The sequence below is a fragment of the Pogona vitticeps genome, chromosome 6, assembly GCF_051106095.1.
Source record: "Pogona vitticeps strain Pit_001003342236 chromosome 6, PviZW2.1, whole genome shotgun sequence".
Classification (NCBI taxonomy): Eukaryota; Metazoa; Chordata; class Lepidosauria; order Squamata; family Agamidae; genus Pogona; species Pogona vitticeps.
In genome coordinates this window covers 11754630-11774222 of record NC_135788.1, presented here as the reverse complement: position 1 = coordinate 11774222, position 19593 = coordinate 11754630, and positions in this window count along the sequence as shown.

Below are 19593 nucleotides of genomic sequence, written 5' to 3'. Positions count from 1 at the left end.
TTCAGCAGCCACCTCCTGCTCCAGCAGGATGTGTTCTAGCAGGGTGGCATATAAAGGCTGAGTAGTCACAAGTGGACCGGAAACAAACACACTCTTGTCCCAAATAAGCTTCGCGATCTTCTTGCATTTGCTTCAGTTTGGGTAAATCGAGTGACTGCAACTTTGCAAACTCTTTTGCTGCATTGTAATCCCTCCGCCTCATGCTGCTTGGAGAGCCAAATAACGATGAGAAGCATTGCCGGAAGGATCCAAAGCTGCCTCTCACAGCAAGATCTGAGTCCCACTGCTGTCAAGAGAAGTTACTCAAGTGTTTAGGTACCATTCAGCGCAAGGGCCTGAGAGACTCTGTCTTTGAATTTTCTAGCCCATCGCACTAGCGTTGCCTCTTCATGTCTCCAGCCAAAGCCAATAATTTCCCCCCCTGAGATCACACGTCCTAGGATGTATGAGGTATTCAAAACATCAAAACTAGCTGGATTTAGTATCTAGCTAGTATATCATTTATATCTCAAAGAGTCTCTCCCCCTTCTCCAAAAAAAGACCCACCAGACTGCTCATTAAAGCAGAAAAGGCTCCTATTGGAGAATTCTGGTGGGACAGAGGCAGTGTTACTGCAGCAAAAGCGATTGCCTTTGATGAGAGCAGTTGTCACAAGAGTGGTACATAAAAGAGAAGTTGTAAAGTACTGAAGGAATAGGAAACTGGAACACTGGTATCTAGAATCAGACAGTAACTTAGGGATGGTCCACAGAACTGGGCATTAGAAGAGCCTTTTAAAAATAACTGTTCAAACGCCCATAACAAGCCAGGACTGGTTGTGCATAAGGATTTTTTTATGTGTTGGTTGTTGTGGGTTTTTCAGGTTCTTTCTCCATGTTCTGAAGGTTGTTCTTCCTGACGTTTCGCCAGTCTCTGTGGCCGGCATCTTCAGAGGACTGGAGTAGAAACTCCGTCCATGCTCTGTTGCTGTTTGTTGCATAGTTCAGTATTTATAGCTGTGAGAACAGCTTTTGTCTTTTTTTTTCAGGAGATAGGGTGATCAGCATGTTTTTGTTTTGATAAGGGGGGTGAGATTGTCTGTCATGTGATTGATGGGTGTCGTTAGCTGGTCTTTTTGTGCAAAGATCCCTGGCCCTTGTGGCTGGGTAGGGTTCTTTGACTTTTTGCAGGCTGTATTTTTCAGAATTTTTCAGAATCAGCAATCTGTATGTTAGAATGCATAGGGAAGCCTTGAAATCCATAAACATAAACAGAATTTCAACACAAAGGAAGAAGGCCTAAAACTAAACACAGCCTGGCTTCCAGTTCTGAAAAATACAGCTGTGATTCTGCATTTTTTCAAATTGGGTTTCTACTGGTGAAATTACTGTCACCATCCAAACTTCAAATAATTTGCAGGAATGAGCAGGGGCAGAAGCAGGGAGCTAGGTGTGCAAAGCAGAAGCTGCCTTTGACAAGGTGCTAGTTGGCAAATTCCACCTTTTAAAAAAATTAGTTTTCCTGGAGGATAACGGTGTTCCAGCACTGCCTTGAAAGACTGTTTAAAAAGCAATCACTCGTCTACAGACAACTGGCACTTGGTTGAGGGGAACTGAAACACACACACACACCAAGCATCTCTTTGCCTTCCAATCAGTTGAGTGCACTGGCAGAAAACAGATATCAGCCTAATAAGAACGTATTTAAATCACCTCTGCCAGCTGACAAAAAAAAGGAGATTCCCCACTAAAATGACATGTTTCCACCACAAACTTCTCCATGTTGAATTGTGTAGTCACTGGGTTTTAATTCAAAGTCATGTGTGCCTTATCCTTTGCAAATGATGGGATAAATAACCAATGTGGTCTCCTCTAAGAAAGACTTAAGGAAAAGAAAAATAAGGCTGAGGCACTGAGTGAGAAGGAGAGGGACAAAGGTGGGTGGTTTTTCTTCAGCTCTTATATTAATGAGAGTGGAGAAAAACTCATCCAAAGCTCCCCATTGCTTGCTTCTTCTCTGAGACTATGACTATGAATGCAAATTTATATCCAAGGGTAAGAGTTTCATGAGCAACTCAATTGATTTATGACAAGAAAGGGGACACTTCATGGCCTATGTTTGCTATGCAATGTGCAAAGAAAAGTTACTAAAATCCCCAAGCAAATAAAGGATTGCAGAAGAGCAAGAAGTCATCTTCTATAGGAGATGTAAAGCCCAAAAAGGCATCCTGGACATTCCATGGAAATCTGAACAGGTAAATGGCAGAGAGGGATACGTGAGTTCTTTGCAACCCTCCCATCCGATCTGATGGCCAACATAGGTAAGTTCCTACTGCAATCACACCACATGCACATCTTCTGCAGACTTGCATTTATGGAATGACTTACATACAAGAAGCTTAAGCAAGAACTCGCTTTCCTAAGTTTTTACTTAGGAGGGTAAGTTTTCTAGATATCTTTTCCATGACATCATTTTAATGGAGAAAAAATGCTGAAGGGGGGACACTGAGTGAGAAGTATATTTTATTCTCCAAACGTAATAGGAGGCAAATTCTTATAACTCACTGTTGTAGCTAATCTCCACTTGTACTTCCCATATCTCCTGGTCGTTAAAATTGCACTTTTCTTATAAATCCAGGAATGTTACACACACAAAACCACAGTGAATGCCACATCTATATGTTCTGCTTCCACTTACAATGATGTAAAATGAGGTTCTTCGGATTCCTCATTCCTTCTTCATATCAACTTTAACGGAAGGCGATATCATCACATGAAGCATTGGTCCGCCATCCATAGCTCTGCTTTCCACCGTGGCTTTGAAAAAGATATGTCATTCACGGGAAATGCAGGAATGCGTACAAATGTAACTTATTCGAAAATTGTCATTTGGAAATCATTATTCCGCAGCAAAAATTATAATGAAAACCAAAAGCTTCATCTTCGGTTTAGACATGGATTAGGTATAGATGTCCACTGATGAGAAGTAAAATGAATTTCGCAGCACCTCATGAACACCGAAGGCTTCCAGAGTGTTAGGGGAGTGGTAGATTTTATCAGGGGGAAATGCTTACTGAAAAAAGTACAATTGGTTAGATAGGAATGACAGCCATATTCTTTTATGAAATCGTGAAAGAAGTTATGTGTATACTATGGCTGAGAGTTTTTTTTTAAAAAAAACCCTTTGATTTAATTTGCTTAATAGTGAAAATGGGGTGGAAAAATGCACATTGATTCTAACAAATTCAAGAATACGTTAACTTGGTTAATATTGCCCCCCAGGGCTCAAGCAGAATGAGAACAGGAAAGGTTACGGTGCACATTGCTCAGCAAGCCTTGCACAGAGTCTCCCCAGATACTTTGTAAAAAGCTAATATTGCTTGAAATGTGGGTATTTAAGAAAACGTGGTTGGCTTCCCGTCTGTGTGTTGGTATGTCTCTTTCTGTTTCTCCTTTTCCTCATAAAGACCAGCCAACTATCCGTTACAAAAGGTAGCAAAGAGTGTGAATGACTTAACATAAACTTACCCTTTACTTCAGACGAAGTATCTGGACAGAAATAATTCTGTGGGAACAGGCAAAGATACTCATTCTGCACAATGAAGTGCAGGGTGACTGCTGGAAAATATAATTAACAACAATGTAAGAACTGCTATACCTCAGAAAGAACCAGAATACCGTAAATGGGAAGTTGTTTTACTTTTTTACTAGAAATTCCCCAAACCCCACCCTCTGAGGGGATCAGCTGCTGTAGTCTAAACCTTAACAATGTTTGGAAAATACATAGCACCAACTATAAATACTAACATTAGAGAAGCCGAAAATAGACCATCCAACCATCCATCTATCCAACAGCAACAGGAAAAACATGTTCAAATCACAGTTAAATAAATAATTACTCATCACCAAAAGTCTCCTAGAACGTTTGCACCAACTGATGGGGGGGGGGAGTCCTAAAACCTTAGCACTATGTCTTGCAAGGTATTCTATTTGGGGGTGGGATGGTATGGGGAACATGAAGTTGGATTCCAAATTTCTGAACAGAGCTCATACAGTGGACCCTCGATTTACAGATGGCTCGACTTACAGACTTTTCGAGTTACAGACTTCTCTGGCCGCAAAATTTGGGTTCGACTTGCAGCCGGAGAATTGACCTACAGACCAGAAAAAAGCCAAAATGGAACAAAAATGGAACAAAAACGGCCGGTTACGGGATTAATCTGTTTTCAATGCATTGTAGGTCAATGGAGACTCAACCTACAGACTTTTCAACCTGCAGCCACCGTTCCAATACGGATTAATTCTGTAAGTAGAGGGTCCACTGTAGAAGGAATCACATAACACAGAACAGCTGTGAGCACAGACAAGATACTGATAGCACACTGATTTATTTCAAATTTGATGTTCTTGTGTGCCATTAATTAGCTTCTGACTCTGGGCACTTCTAAAAGATGTTTGAAGTGTATGAGATGTCCAAAGAGTGGTTTTGTTGTGCTTGTGGACAACACATGCTGGGCTGTGTCCTCAGAGCCAGTCCACTTCCAAAAGAGCAGTTGCCAGTGTCCATGGGTCAACCCGAAAAGGCTGGTGCAGGTACTTCATTAATTTAACTTGCAGGAGGCAGGTGGAAGCAAGTCGTTGAATGGTCCAAAATGTAAATCAATTTGAGGAGTCCAGGCATGGCAAAGGGGTGAACAAGGAAGAGGCTGTTAACGAGGAACAAGGAAGTGGCTGTGTCGTACAAATGGATGTAGCAAGTATCCAGTTGAGACGCTGTTGTTGCTTTTGTTTGACTCTTCTGAGCCCTCAACTTTCTCTCTGGCAAATGAGTTTCACATCTGCCAGGCTCTCCTCATCATCTGATGCCTCACGGGCAGAACTAGCCTCAGCCCATCTTGACACTCTTCCTCCTCTTCACCGGCTCCCTCTGACTGCAAGACATCTTTGCCTTGTGATGATGAGCGACCAAGGTAAGGCCCAACACGTGTACCATGGTCGCTCTTCCAGTGTGTTGCCATGGCCCAGTGAGGATTTGAACCCAGGTGTCCTCAGCCTTAACCCATCTATCTCATTTCAAATGTACACCACTGGAAAGATATCCAGGGATGCAAAACATTTGTTTTAGGGGATTGCCAACCGCTAGAATCTTATAATCAGCACTTCCCATCTCTGAATATTTTATTTCTTTAAATAAATAAGATGTTCTCCATCTGTGGAGACATCACAGAGCATGATCTAATAAAAAGGGGGTTTCCTGACTCTTTTCTTATCATACACTGGACATTGGAATCCCACTCCAGTAATATCCCTTTGGACATAATCTTTGTCGTTGTTTCAATTTATATACTGCCCCATGGTGCTATAGCACTTTCATAATGGTACAGCACTTTGCCCCCCAAGCAAGCTAGGTACTCATTTTACTGACCCCAGGAAGATGGAAGGATGAGTCAGTCCTGAGCTGGTTATCTGAACCCATCGGAATTGAATTTAGGCCATGAGCAGAGGCTTGACTGTAGTACTGCAGTTTAACCACTGTGCCACAGGACTCTTAGTGTTGGTGACTCCATGGTGGATAATGTACTTGTTGGCTTCTCAATGTTTGCCACACATACAGACATCTCAGCTTGCCTTATAAACGAAACACAATTCAGTTCACAAATGTGCACCGCTTCTTCCATGTATCACAAAGGTTCGGAAGAGTTAACAGCTATCGTAGATTAATTAACATGCTTTTTTTTCCCAACACAAAAGCGTGAAAGTGAAGGAAGAATAGACTGCAGCTATGACAGATTGAGATTTCTTCTTACTAAATTAAATCTAGTTGAAGATATAATGCAGCGCAGAATGGACAGCTACAATAATAGGGGCTACAGCTCTCACACATCTACAGATAAATTAAGTCTCTTTGCTTGCGACTCGGAGGACCATCAAAGTCTTCTGAATTTTTCCGTCAGGATCTGCTGATGCCATTCTCAATTGAGACTACAAATTTCTCTGCTTCAGACAGCCAAAGGGAATGTGTCGTGTCACATTGTGGCAGCTGTGTTTTGTGTTTGCTCTCATTTCATTACAGGTCCCCATCCTGTCACATGTACGTTGCGTCATTCCTCCATAGCCGGGTGATTCTACCCAACACGATGCCTCTGGCAGACATGTCTGGCTGTGACATATTTCCTTTTCAATCAGTCCTTTATCCAGTTAGGCCACCTAGTTTCCAAAAGACATTTCCCAGCCTGGCAGGAAATAAACGTACCTGCAGCATTCATGAGGTGTACGGCTGTTTCTCGTTCTCCTGGCTCCCAGTTACTCAAAAGACACACTGCTGGTTATTATCTCTTGCATTATTTTATGCTGCTCACCTTTAGAGGGATAAAATAAAACCTGGCAATGTCGGTAGAGAAGCGGGTGCTGTACTGACACTTCTGTTTTTCTGGCTAAATTGATTCCTCTCTCCTCCCCCCCCTTCTCTAATTCCCATATTTACTTCCATTACAAAATGCCACCGGGACTCCCACCTGAGTAATGCATTAGACAGCTGTGTAAAGAGGTGGAGCATTTGTGAGTCCTTGCAAAAACATGTCCTCAATAACAAAAAAGCCAGCAGGAGGAGAGCATCAAAACTGAACTGGAAAAGAACAAAGGAAGAAGAAAGAAAGGGACAGTCAAAGGTGAAAAGCATTATTTCTTTCTTGTGTATAGATTTTCCAGTATCTATAAAAATAGGAAGACATGAATATATATGCCAGAGATGCTTTGCAAGAACTAGATTTTTCCAGGCTAATTTTCACAATACGTCGGTTTCTTTTTAAGGGAAGAAACACTATGAGCTTAGAAATACAATAAAATAACATTTCATGGAAGGTGGCAAATGTTTTTTGCCTCTTGCAAAAACAGTATGTAGTCTTCTCTGTACTTTAGCTTCTGTTATGCTTCAGTCAGCATACTAGAGACAGGAATGATGGGCAGTGTAGTTTTTAGGGCACCCACCAGGCTAATAAAAAAAGTGGCATAGCGCAAGAACAATGAATGAATGTTACCCATTGTTTCCTGTGATATTTAGGTATAATAAACACCAATGAGCTCTACCATGGCAAATACGAAAAGTAAGAGCAAAAAAAAAAAAAAAAAAAAAACCTAACAAGGGTTTATGGGGTTGTCTTTATTAGAATGAGAAGTTATGGACTGAATTGGGGCTATTTGTATTGAACTGGATGCAACCCAGATGAAATTGGATAGCAGGTGCCTCTTTCCATGGCAGATCAACACTATCTCGGATCACACAGAAAAAAATCAGCATGTGGAAGGCTTGAAAAACAAACAAAGATTCAAAGAAGTGAAAGGGGATCATGAAGATAGAACGCTGTGTAAGTACCATGTTGAATGTGGTGTGAAACACAAAAAGCACAGAAGGAGCAGGACTTTTTTTGACTGAAAGCTTCAACCCCAAACAAAGACCAAAAAAAAAAAAATGGTGCTTACATCCATTGGATATAAAGCCCTTTCATTCCCTCTGAAGCCTCCAGATCCAGGCTCTCAATTATGTTAGCCTGGAACTTCTGTCATCCTGCCCTATTTCTTTTAATAATAATCCGACTTGTCCTTACTCTTTCCAGGGTTTTCCAGGTATAGAGATTCCCATTCCCGCCATTCCCGGACAACCCAGATATTGTGGTTGCTGACCTTGAGCCAGACATCCTGGAGAGTGAAGTCAAGTGGGCCTTAGAAAGCACCGCTAACAATAAGGCCGGTGGAAGTGATGGCATTCCAGTGGAACTATTTAAAATTTTAAAAGATGACACTAAGGTGCCACGCTCAATATGCCAGCAAGTTTGGAAAACTCAGCAGTGGCCAGAGGATTGAAAAGATAGTCTACATCCCAATCCCAAAGAAGGGCAGTGCCAAGGAATGCTCCAACTACCGTACAATTGCACTCATTTCACACGCTAGCAAGGTTATGCCCTAAATCCTACAAGGTAAGCTTCAGCAGTATTTTGACCGAGAACTCCCGGAAGTACAAGCTGGATTTTGAAGGGACAGAGGAACTTGAGACCAAATTACTAACATGTGCTGGATTATGGAGAAAGCCAGAGAGTTCCAGAAAAACATCTACTTCTGCTTCATTGACTATGCGAAAGCCTTTGACTGTGTGGACCACAGCAAACTATGGCAAATCCTTAAAGAAATGGGAGTGCCTGGCCACCTTATCTATCTCCTGAGAAATCTATATGTGGGATAGGAAGCAACAAAACTGGATATGGAACAACTGATTGGTTCAAAATTGGGAAAGGAGTATGACAAGGCTGTATATTGTCTCCCTGCTTATTTATCTTATATGTAGAATACATCATGCGAAAGGCAGGACTGGATGAATCCCAAGCCGGAATTAAGATTGCCGGAAGAAATATCAACAACCTCAGATATGTAGACGATACCACTCTGATGGCAGAAAGTGAGGAGGAATTAATGAACCTTTTAATGAGAGTGAAAGAGGAGAGCGCAAAAAATGGTCTGAAGCTCAACATCAAAAAAACTAAGATCATGGCCACTGGTCCCATCACCTCCTGGCAAACAGAAGGGGAAGATATGGAGGCAGTGACAGATTTTATTTTCCTGGGCTCCATGATCACTGCAGATGGAGACAGCAGCCACGAAATTAAAAGACGCCTGCTTCTTGGGAGGAAAGCGATGACAAACCTAGACAGCATCTTCAAAAGCAGAGACATCACCTTGCCGACAAAGGTCCTCATAGTCAAAGCTATGTTTTTCCAGTAGCGATGTATGAGAGCCGGATCATAAAGAAGGCTGACCACCAAAGAATTGATGCTTTTGAATTGTGGTGCTGGAGGAGGCTCTTGAGAGTCCCCTGGACTGCAAAGAGAGCAAACCTATCCATTTTGAAGGAAATCAACCCTGAATGCTCACTGGAAAGACAGATCCTGAAACTGAGGCTCCAATACTTTGGCCATCTCATGAGAAGAGAAGACTCCCTGGAAAAGACCCTGATGTTGGGAAAGTGTGAAGGCAAGAGGAGAAGGGGACAACAGAGGACAACATGGATGGACAGTGTCACCGAAGCTACCAACATGAATTTGACCCAACTCCAGGAGGCAGTGGAAGACAGGATGGCCTGCCATGTTCTGTTCCATGGGGTCATGAAGAGTCGGACACGACTTAACAACTAAACAACAACAACATTCCCACCTTCTGGGGCTGTCCTGGGACTGTGCAGCTCATCCAAGGCCACACAGCCTGGCTCTTTCGAGACACAAAATGTGAAATCAAATTTTCAATCTCTGGCTCTGCAGCCAGGTACCTAACTCACTGAGCTATCCAGGTAGCTCCATTTGCTTTAGTGGGGAATAGATCCAGAATCTTAAAACACCAGTAACAACAACAGTGGACTCAAAATGTGGGGAACTCACCTTTACTCACAGCTTGGAGAGTTTGCTTTGGTGAAGTGTATCAACATGGGGAATGTTAGAAATTTTATTTCCCCACTCCTTAATCTGTTTCATGTCCAATCGATTTTTAACGTTGAGGTTTGCTTTTATGCTAGTTTTGCATCATCATCATCATCATCATCATCATCATCATCATCATCATCATCATCATCATCATCATCATCAAGACTATTTGTATTACTGTTTACATTTGTATGCTACGTTTAGCTCTTGACAACTAGGCTGCGAGGTAGGTTAGGCTGCAAGAGATAGCTACAGGGTTATCCAAAGAGGACTTCAAACCAAATCTTCGAAGTCCTAATCAAATATTCTTAACAACTACACCACACCACAGTAACACACACATCATTTTTGTATGTTCTAAAGGCCAAAATTCTGTTGCACAGTTATGCAAAATGCATAACTGTTACAAGGAATTTGGTGCAAGAAGAACTCTCCATACACATTACCTATAAGCTAATTTGTAAAATGAGAGTCATACACAATACCCAAAATAAAGAAATAATTGGAATGCGCATATTCTCCTGGATTTTCCATTACTCAGGAATTGGCAAGGCATTAATGCACATGAAGGGAGTGGGGTGCCTTGTACATTTGCCTGTAAAGTTAGTATATCAACATCTGTACCAAGCAGCCTCAGGGCTGGGAGTATGCAAATCTGTTTTTTAAAGGGGTTGATTACAAAATGTACCCTTTGTCAGTTCTGGAAATGAAAGTAATTATCTGGAATAGTTTTAAATATTTCTGGCAAGGTCTAGTTTTAAAGGTTACATATATGTACGCAGAAGCAATTTTTGGAGTGCCTGTGGAGGATATGCGCGCTCAAAATTAATTAAACGTGAAATATTTTAGTCTTTTCAAATGAATTCACAGTGAATTGCAGTGATTACCGAGTGCGCTGGGTGCTAGCCAGTTCTTTTTCAAGGTTGTTTTATTTATCACCGTGTTCTAGTCAATGTTTCTATTTTAAAATGTAAAGAACATGAGGTTTAAGTTGTAGATCTTGTGCAGAGGTTACCTTGCATTAAGGTTTTTGTGACTGCTGGGGGAGGGGAGCTATTTCCCTATCCCAATTACAAGTCAGACAGAAGTCAGGTAAGCCTATACCCAATGTGTGTTGTGGCTGCCTTACAGCATGGTAAGCAATCTTTCCTAATACATCTCATCACATTAATCAGAGATATACAGTGGTGCCTCACAAGACGATTGCCTCGCAGGACAATCAATCCGCAAGACAATTGGTTTTTGCAATCGCTGTGGCGCTTCACAAGATGATTTTTCTATGGACGATTTTCGCAAGACAGCGATTTTTCCCCATTGGAATGCATTAAATAGATTTCAATGCATTCCAATGGGGAACTGAGTTTCACAAGACAATGTTTTTATGGACAATTTTCGCAAGATGATTTTTCCCCATTGGAATGCATTAATTAGATTTCAATGCATTCCAATGGGGAACCGCATTTCGCAAGACAATGTTTTCACAAGACAACGTTTTTCGCGGAACGAATTAACATCGTCTTGCGAGGCACTACTGTATTCCAAAACACTTTGCAGCCTGAAATCCAGTAACAAATTGGTCGTCCTACCCAAACAATGTGCACAGCACCTGAAGCCAACCAAAAGATTTCAGTACCTGAGGCAGAACAAAACACTAACACCTCTCCATTCCCTGGTGTTAAAAATACAAAAGGCAAAGTATAATCCGTAGACCTGAAGCCGCCGCCACTACCCCCGTTGTTTAAAGTCACCTGTGTAATTACCATCTAGGGAAGAATAGGTATTTTCCTGCTCCCTTTCTAAATTCAAGCAGTCACTTCTAGATAGGTTGGTCTTACTGTTTAACATTTCTGGGCCCACTGTGGCTCTCCAGGGTAAAAACATGGCTCCCAGATCTATCTACATGTCCCACCCCAGATTAGATCCAGCTTTAGTCGTACTTAAGAGTAGAATTAATTCCAGTTTGGGATTCCTCCAGGAAGCAACAGTTAGAACTGGATATGGAACAACTGATTGGTTCAAAATTGGGAAAGGAGTACGACAAGGCTGTATATTGTCTCCCTGCTTATTTAACTTATATGCAGAATACATCATGTGAAAGGCTGGACTCATTAAGTTACAACTAGTAATTCACTGCTTCTTCATGGTACCAAGAGAGGAAGAGAGCCAGAGATCTGCTTTCCTGGAAAAGGCAGTGGCGGTGGTAGCTGCTGTAGGCAGCACTGTTGGAGGCGCTCTTCGAGGACGGGCCAGGAGCAAGTTCTGCTCTCAGGCATCGCTCAGCGACAGCTTGGGCGCTTGGGGAAAAGGGCCGGCAGCACGCCTCGCTCGCCAGCTCTCCCCCAAGACAGCGCCTCTTGCACTCTCCATCCATAACTGCAGCTTGCCAGCCAGCAGACAGGCTGGCAGGCTGCAGTTCCAGATGGAGGGTGCAAGAGGCGCTGTCTTGGGAGAGAGCCGGCGAGCGAGGCGAGGCTTTTTTTTATTCTTGACAGCGGAGGACACGTGGGCACTTCAGGGGGGCAGGCAAGGCAGGGGCCACAAATGGCCCCGGGCCACATGTTTAAGACCCCTGATATAGATGATGCCAGAATGTAAAAACGTGAAGCACCTCAGGTTCAAGTATTCCACTTCTTGGCCTTGGCAGGCCCTAATGTAGACTGCATTTTATTCAGTTCAGGAAAGCATAGAGCATAGCTCTCACATTCAGCAAACAGGTGACATACTGTCCAGTCTGAACAATCTGGCCCTGATGACAGGAAGTCTGGGGCAAGAAGTGTCAGAGGAGAAGTTGAGGTTTATGGCAGATACTGATATCCTCTTTAGAAGCATCAAGGGAAAATGCTGGGGACATGTTTTAGGATGCAGAGCTTGGAAATGGTTCTGTGGCTGTCCCAGCTGGAAAAGTTTTTGAATTGCATTCTAAAAGGCAATTATACAATGCTCTGCTTTCAATGTTCACCACGCAGTCAAGAACTACAGGCTAGGCAGTAACCTTAGCTCAATTGCAAGGGATCTCTGGAGAGAGCTCTCTTGGATACCTCTAGCAGCAGCCAGTCTTGCCAGTCCTGACTGGGTCAGCGGGGCATCACCCTTCCATTCTTACATCCTAGACGTGTAGTTGGAAACACAATAAGGTTTGTTGAACTTGGGAAGGAGTTAACAACAAGTGATTCTGAATTCAGTCCTGCTTGCCTCGGTTGAGTTGATGCCACTGGCCCAGGGTCTGATTGCAGAGTCTCTGGTTGCAAACATACCTCCATTCTTTGAGGAAAATAAAGAGGAGTTGGGAAGCCCAGTTCTCTACACTGGACTTCTTAGACCTAAAGTCCATAAAATATCCTGTCCAGGACGTCCAGCCCCCCCCCCTTACTCTTCCTAACAATGAGGGTCAATAAGCCCACAGTGAGGGCAGTTGAGGGGAGAACTTCCTTTCTAGTAACTGTGTTGGTCTTGGTTCTCCAAGGTTGCTTCCTCCAACTTCTCCTGGTGCTGATGCCCCTCTGCCTCCTCTCGTTTGAGCCTGTGAAGATCTCCCACCTTCCACTCATGCTCCCCTCAATAAGATGAGTGATAAGAAGAGTGGTAAGAAGGGAGAAGGGGGGGAAGCGTGAGCACCTCAACTCTCATTTATTTATTTATTTATTTATTTATTTATTTGTTTGTTTGTTTGTTTGTTTGTTTGTTTAATTTATATGCCGCCCAGAGACCTTTGGGTAGTGTGGGCGGCATATAAATAAATAAATAAATAAATAAATAAATAAATAAATAAATAAATAAATAAATAAATAAATAAATAAATAAATAAATAAATAAATAAATAAATAAATAAATGAATGAATGAATGAATGAATGAATGAATGAATGAATAAGAGCTGAGGCGCTCACGCTTCCCCCCCCCCTTGGGAACTGGCCGTCGCACTAGAAACCCCTGCCAGAGATCTTCTTTATAAATATAATCCCACTCTCCTGGGAGTCTTTTCTTTTTGGGAATCTTCTGCCCAATGTCCCCACCCATTCACCTCAGGCATCTCCCCCCCCCAAGGCTCTTTCTTGGGGACCCCTGTCAGTTCTTCTCCCTCTCCCGTCGTCATTTGCTCAATAGCTCTAACCTTGGCCACCAGATCTTTTCTCTCCAGCTCTTCAAGGCCTTTCCTTCTTTCCACTTTCTCAGGCTCCATCTGACACCCCACTTCTTCTTGTCTCTGAAGGCTCTCCTCTTGTTCCTCTTCCCTGGTGGCGGGGCCTCCCTTACGGTTGTCGTCTGCCAGTGACAGGGCACTGTCCTCTTCCCTCTTACTTGGTACCCTTCCATCCCTCAAATGCCTCTATTTAGGTCCTGCTCTCTTGGGAATAGCACAGGACTGTGTTCCCCTCTTCAGGTTCCTGCACAGGAGACCGAGTGATAGGTGACTGGATGGGGTGTGGGGGTCTTGGGTTTGAGCGCAAGAGCTTGCTAACAGGGGCATCTGTGTCCCTGACATCCTCACATCAATACATGTAGAAAATGTTGGCGCATGTGTACTTGGCCCTTATACTACACACACTACCAGGATTTGTGTCATATACAGAAAGGGGCGAGGGAGGAGGACTCAGTCAATCAAGTGACCTGAGAGGGGGCATAATAATTTCCTCCTGCAGCAAACCTAAATCAAGTGCTAAGAAATATTAAGTTAATATGGAGTTGCTGAGAAGGAGGAAGAAGATGAGTACTATTCTAAAGAAACCACTTTACTGTATATCCTTCCAGGCTCTAAAACGTGTATCGTCAACCCTACCTGAACACGGAAGTACTCTTAGGCACACACTTACTGAACACTAGACTGCCTTTGCGTGGCCTGGTAATCTGCAAGGTAGACTAACCAACTGATTTGTGAAATGAAAGTATTAAAGAGACCCAGGGTCAGGCAGAAGGGCTTGCACTTAACCTTCTCACACTGCAATTACCCACTCAAGTGGGTTCCCGGAAAGACAGGTTTTGAAATCTATTTTATTTTGGAAGCCCTTTGGGCCATTTGAAAGAGAAAAGTTTATAAGAGAGTTGAGTGTCCTATATGTTAGAGACATGTCAGTAGGCCCACCTGGTCTTGTCTAGCCTGTGATACTTCTGCCACCTCTGTGCCACTTGTTGACAGGGGGGTGTAGCATTTCTCGTATTGATTAGCCTCTTAGAGTTATACCCACACTACCCTGTTATACCCATTTGGTACCAGTGAAGGTCAGTGACTCAGTTTTAAAGAGGTGATCATCCACTCCGCATTTGAGTCTGAATCTTAAAGCGGTTATCCAAGGTATTTAACTTATTTGAGGTTATGATTCAGCACCTGAACTAGTTCTTGTACCATCTGAACTAAAATTCTGGAGCGGATTCTCCACCCCACTGGAACTGGAGTTTCCAGCCTCTGCTCGATACCACTTTCATACCTCCACCCCATGGAATCTTGGGATTTGTAGTTTGGTGGGATACTTAGAATTCTCCCCAGCAGTTCAGGAGAACCCACCAGAGCAATCTAGCACAGAACGTTCCTCATCTATTACAATCCAAAGACAGAAACAGAAGTGAAGCCAGATGCCTTTTACTCTGCAGTGTAGAGACATCCTTGTGCTCTGAATCAGAGCAGAATTGTTGAATGTTAACAGAGTCTGAAAAAAATGACTTTTTAATATAAAAAGCTCCCAGAATCCAGGCCATCATGGCAGGGGGAATGGAAATGCTGGCTGGCAGTTTCTGGAGGCTGCAGTCAAATAAGGAACTGTCCCAAACTTCTACCATATTGTGATATTAAAAGGATAAGAGGAAAATGTAACAATTTCAGCGCTGATCAACACTACATGCTGCTTTATTGAAAACAATTTAGTCTAGCGATGTTGATGGAGTAGAGACAACCTGAACATATTTTGGGAGCATTACATTTCCATGACAGGCTTGGGGAGAGGGGGGCGGAATTCACCCTAGCCTAGTTTTTGAATAATTAGGTGTTGTTGTTTTTTCATTTTTAAAAGATGGGAACATTTGCAAATCTGAACTTTTACACGGCAGGCAAAGTCAACTTCTCTCTGCACCTTCAAAGCAGAAGAACAGATGCTGGGTGCTCACCACTGCCACGCTTCAGCATTTGGAACACATTATTGGCAGTGTGTTCTTTCTCGATTGAAAAATACAAGCAGCAGAAGCTAATGTGGAATGACAGAGAGCGAAAAACGCCATATGAGCAAAACTGTTGAGGTGTAAAACTTGCATATTAGCGAAAAGCATAAAAAAGAGTTATCTTGCTAAATCTGTCTGTTGATGAAAAGAGATATTTGATTGTTAATTCTGGGCAGAGTTGATAAAGAGGCATTAATGTTATTTTACAGAATCAAAGTGCACAAGACATGATGGTGTCATTCTTTTACTAGAAAGGGGTCAATTTTCCCTCTGCTCAGGTTCTGTTAGGGACGTGGTGGCGCTGCAGGTTAAACCGCAGAAGCCTCTGTGCTGCGAGGTCAGAAGATCGGCAGTCGTAAGATCGAATCCACGCGATGGAGTGAGCTCCCGTCACTTGTCCCAGCTCCTGCCAACCTAGCACTTCCAAAGCATGCAAATGCAAGTAGATAAACAGGTACCACCTCAGTGGGAAGTTAAGAGTGTTCCGTGTCTAATCGCGCTGGCCACGTGACCACGGAAACTGTCTACGGACAAATGCTGGCTCTACAGCTTGTTAATGGGGATGAGCACCGCCCCCTAGAGTTGGAAACGACTGGATTAAATGTCAAGGGGAACCTTTACCTTTATCTCTACCGGGTTCTGTTTGGGCCACTGGTTAAATATTTGTCAATGTAGAGACAAAGGAAATAAACTGCTGGATAGCTCAGTGGTTTAGGTAAGAGACTAGGAGTTTGATTCCCCACTGTGCCTCCCTAACAGGGGCTAGGATTGATGATCCATATGGTCCCTTCCAACTCTGCAGTTCTAAGATACCATTATGTATGTACACACACACACACACACACCCTAAAGAGTATGGCCATAGGGCAATGACCATGCCAACTGGTCACAGCAGCTGAGCAATTCTGGTTACCATAATCCAAAAAGTAACTTTTCTGATCACTTTGCTTGAAAGCCACAGTCTGGAGGAGTGGCAAATGGTATCCTGTTCCCTAACCAACTTTGTTATTTATTACAATATTTGTTAATTCATTTTGTCTGCTACCTCCAAGGACCTCAAAGTTATATATTTTCCTATTGATGCAGAACTATTCTAGATACAGTAAATGAAATGCATGGGCAGTATTATGTTGAATTACGTTAGGTAAATGCATTGCTGTTTCACTATGTCACTTACTTTATTGAACAAAAAAAGGGGGGAGTGACCATGGCACACTGAATGACAGCTGTGGGAAAAGGTAGGAAAGGGGGCAGAAACGGGAGTGTCATTAATCAAAAGGTGGACAGATTAGGGCAATCCAAAGACCCCTCTTGACCCTTCTTGTGGGAGGAAAAATGTCAATCAGTGTGAATGGAAGGATTGCTCAAGTGGGAGATAAAATAGATCACACTCAAGATAAAGCAAAAACCAGCCTTCTCCATCTTCCTCCCTCTGGAAGTGCCCTAAAACTGACCATAGGCAGAGACCCGATCTGACAATGTGCTGTTATACCATAGTATTTGAATTTAAAGATAGAACACGAAAGCCACAGAAACACTCTTAATTGTTTGAACTGAGGAATAGTGCTGCCCACCCCCAAAAGCATGAACTAATATTTCTTCAAATCTTTATCAAATAAAGCTAATAATAGTTTGGAAACATTTAGTAACTTTGCATAAGCCTGCCCATTGGCCTTCCCTTTATGTTTGGATGGGCACAGAAAACCCTAATTGTTTCACAAAAAAACCCAAATTCACACCCCATCATATTTCACAAAACAGGCCGGTGGAGAGAGTTCATCAAGACCCTCCATCTTAGATAACTGTGTGTTTTTTTCTTTAACGCCACTAAAAGGAAATTACACTTCCTGAGCCTGTTACAGCTATAATGTGGCTGCAAAATGGTATTTCTGCCCAGATAACTCCAGGCCAGACCGTGTCACATGATTGCCAGACAAAACAGCAAATTCATTGGGGAATTCGACTAACCAAATGCTCAAAAAACTGTCCTAAAACTGGATGAAATCTTGCACTGTTTTCTTGCGGGCATAATGTTAGTCGGTAGTCAAAATCCATTGGTTATTAAGGAGACAAATAGGGCATGAAATGAATATGATTAGAAGCCCCCAATCATATGATACTTCAAGGGATAAAACTAAGCGAATTCTGTCTTTTCTGGAAAGAGACTCACTATATTCAGTTGAAAAAAAAAATAAAAACCAAGCAGAAGTGTCCACAAAAGAACTTAAATACTAGAATGGCTACATGAAATGGAAAAGAGTGCAACGGTACTTTCAGAGCCAGAGGATGGGAGCTTAGTTTAAATATAAAAAACCTTTTGCTGCATCAGTGAGTTCCAGCACCAGGAAGGAAGGAATGGAGATGGGTGGCTTGGCATTAAAGCCAACTCACATGCAAAAAGGGAGCTGTTTTCTCCTCTAGCCCCACATGCCCTGGGATTTGTCTCAGTTCTGGTAGACTCAAGGAACACAGCAACTTCTTTGACACTCCAAACAGTACCCTGAAAGCCAGCAATCCTGATTGGAACAAATCAAATCACTAGTATTACATGCCACTCTTTGTGGCTTCCTAAAGGAGGAAAGTGATGACAAACCTAGACAGCATCTTCAAATAGTGATGTACAGAAGTGAGAGCTGGACCATAAAGAAGGCTGACCACCAAAGAATTGATGCTTTTGAATTGTGGTGCTGGAGGAGACTCTTGAGAGTCCCTGGACTGCAAGGGAACAAACCTATCCATTTTGAAGGAAATCAACCCTGAGTGCTCACTGGAAGGACAGATCCAATACTTTGGCCATCTCATGAGAAGAGAAATCTCCCTGGAAAAGACCCTGATGTTGGGAAAGTGTGAAGGAAGGAAGAGAAGGGGATGACAGAGGATGAGATGGCTGGACAGTGTCACCGGAGCTACCAACATGAATTTGACCCAACTCCGGGAAGCAGTGGAAGACAGGAGGGCCTGGCGTGCTCTGGTCCATGGGGTCATGAAGAATTGGACATGACTTAATGACTAAACAACAACAAAAAGCAGTTGTGCCCCACTGGCGCTTTATTTTCTATAACAATGTGAAATGAAACATCTTTTTTTTAATGTGCACCTATAGGAACTAATAGTGAATTTTGTTGGTGGCACGTGTTTATTTGAAGAGAATGTTCAGCAATCTGATTGCAATAATTTACAACACATTAAAATCTTTGAGGCCAGAGGCTAAATCTGACTTGCAGTCCAATGGCATACTTCTCTCATTAGATGTGCTACTTTCAGCAGAAAACTGCTGAGCATTCTCAAAACATAGGAGAGAGTTTTATATTTTTCACATTCGGGACAAAAAATGTCATACAAGGGGAAAAGAGCCAATGGTGTAGCTGAAAGAGAAAATGTTGGTAGGATTCAAGAACCACTTGATTACACAGTTTTTTTCACCTGCTCTCCATACAGCAAAAGTCTTACCCTTGTCAAGACATAACAGCAAAGAGGAGTCGAATGACATCTAGGACATCTACAGCAAAAAATCTGACATGACAGCTCAAAACTTAACAGAGCTTTCTTATGGCATGAGCTTTCATGGATCAAAAATTATTTCACCAAACTTATGCCCTAATAAAATTGGTTAGACTTTAAGTTGTCAAGACTCTATTGTTAGGTTGTGTATCTCTTGAAAAAAAAGGAGAATGAACCCTTCCAGCAGAATAGCATTCTTATACATAAATAGGAGGAAGAAGAAGGCACAGTTATTCAAAATGCAATAGCTGGAGTCTGAGAGGCTGGGACGTTAGAATATTTTCAACTCATGTGTTTTAATACAGAAACATTTCTGATGCTAAAAGCAACGGCTTCACAATATAAAGCAGTAATGGCATGAATGGATGCCATACCAGACAACTTGCAGAGTTTCAAAGTTGCAGTGAGGTTACTGCAGTTTTTGCTAGCATAGGGAAAATTGTGCCAGTTGTTGCAAAAACAGATCCTTCATTAATGAGGTGCTTGCGGGATTTCCCCCATGTGT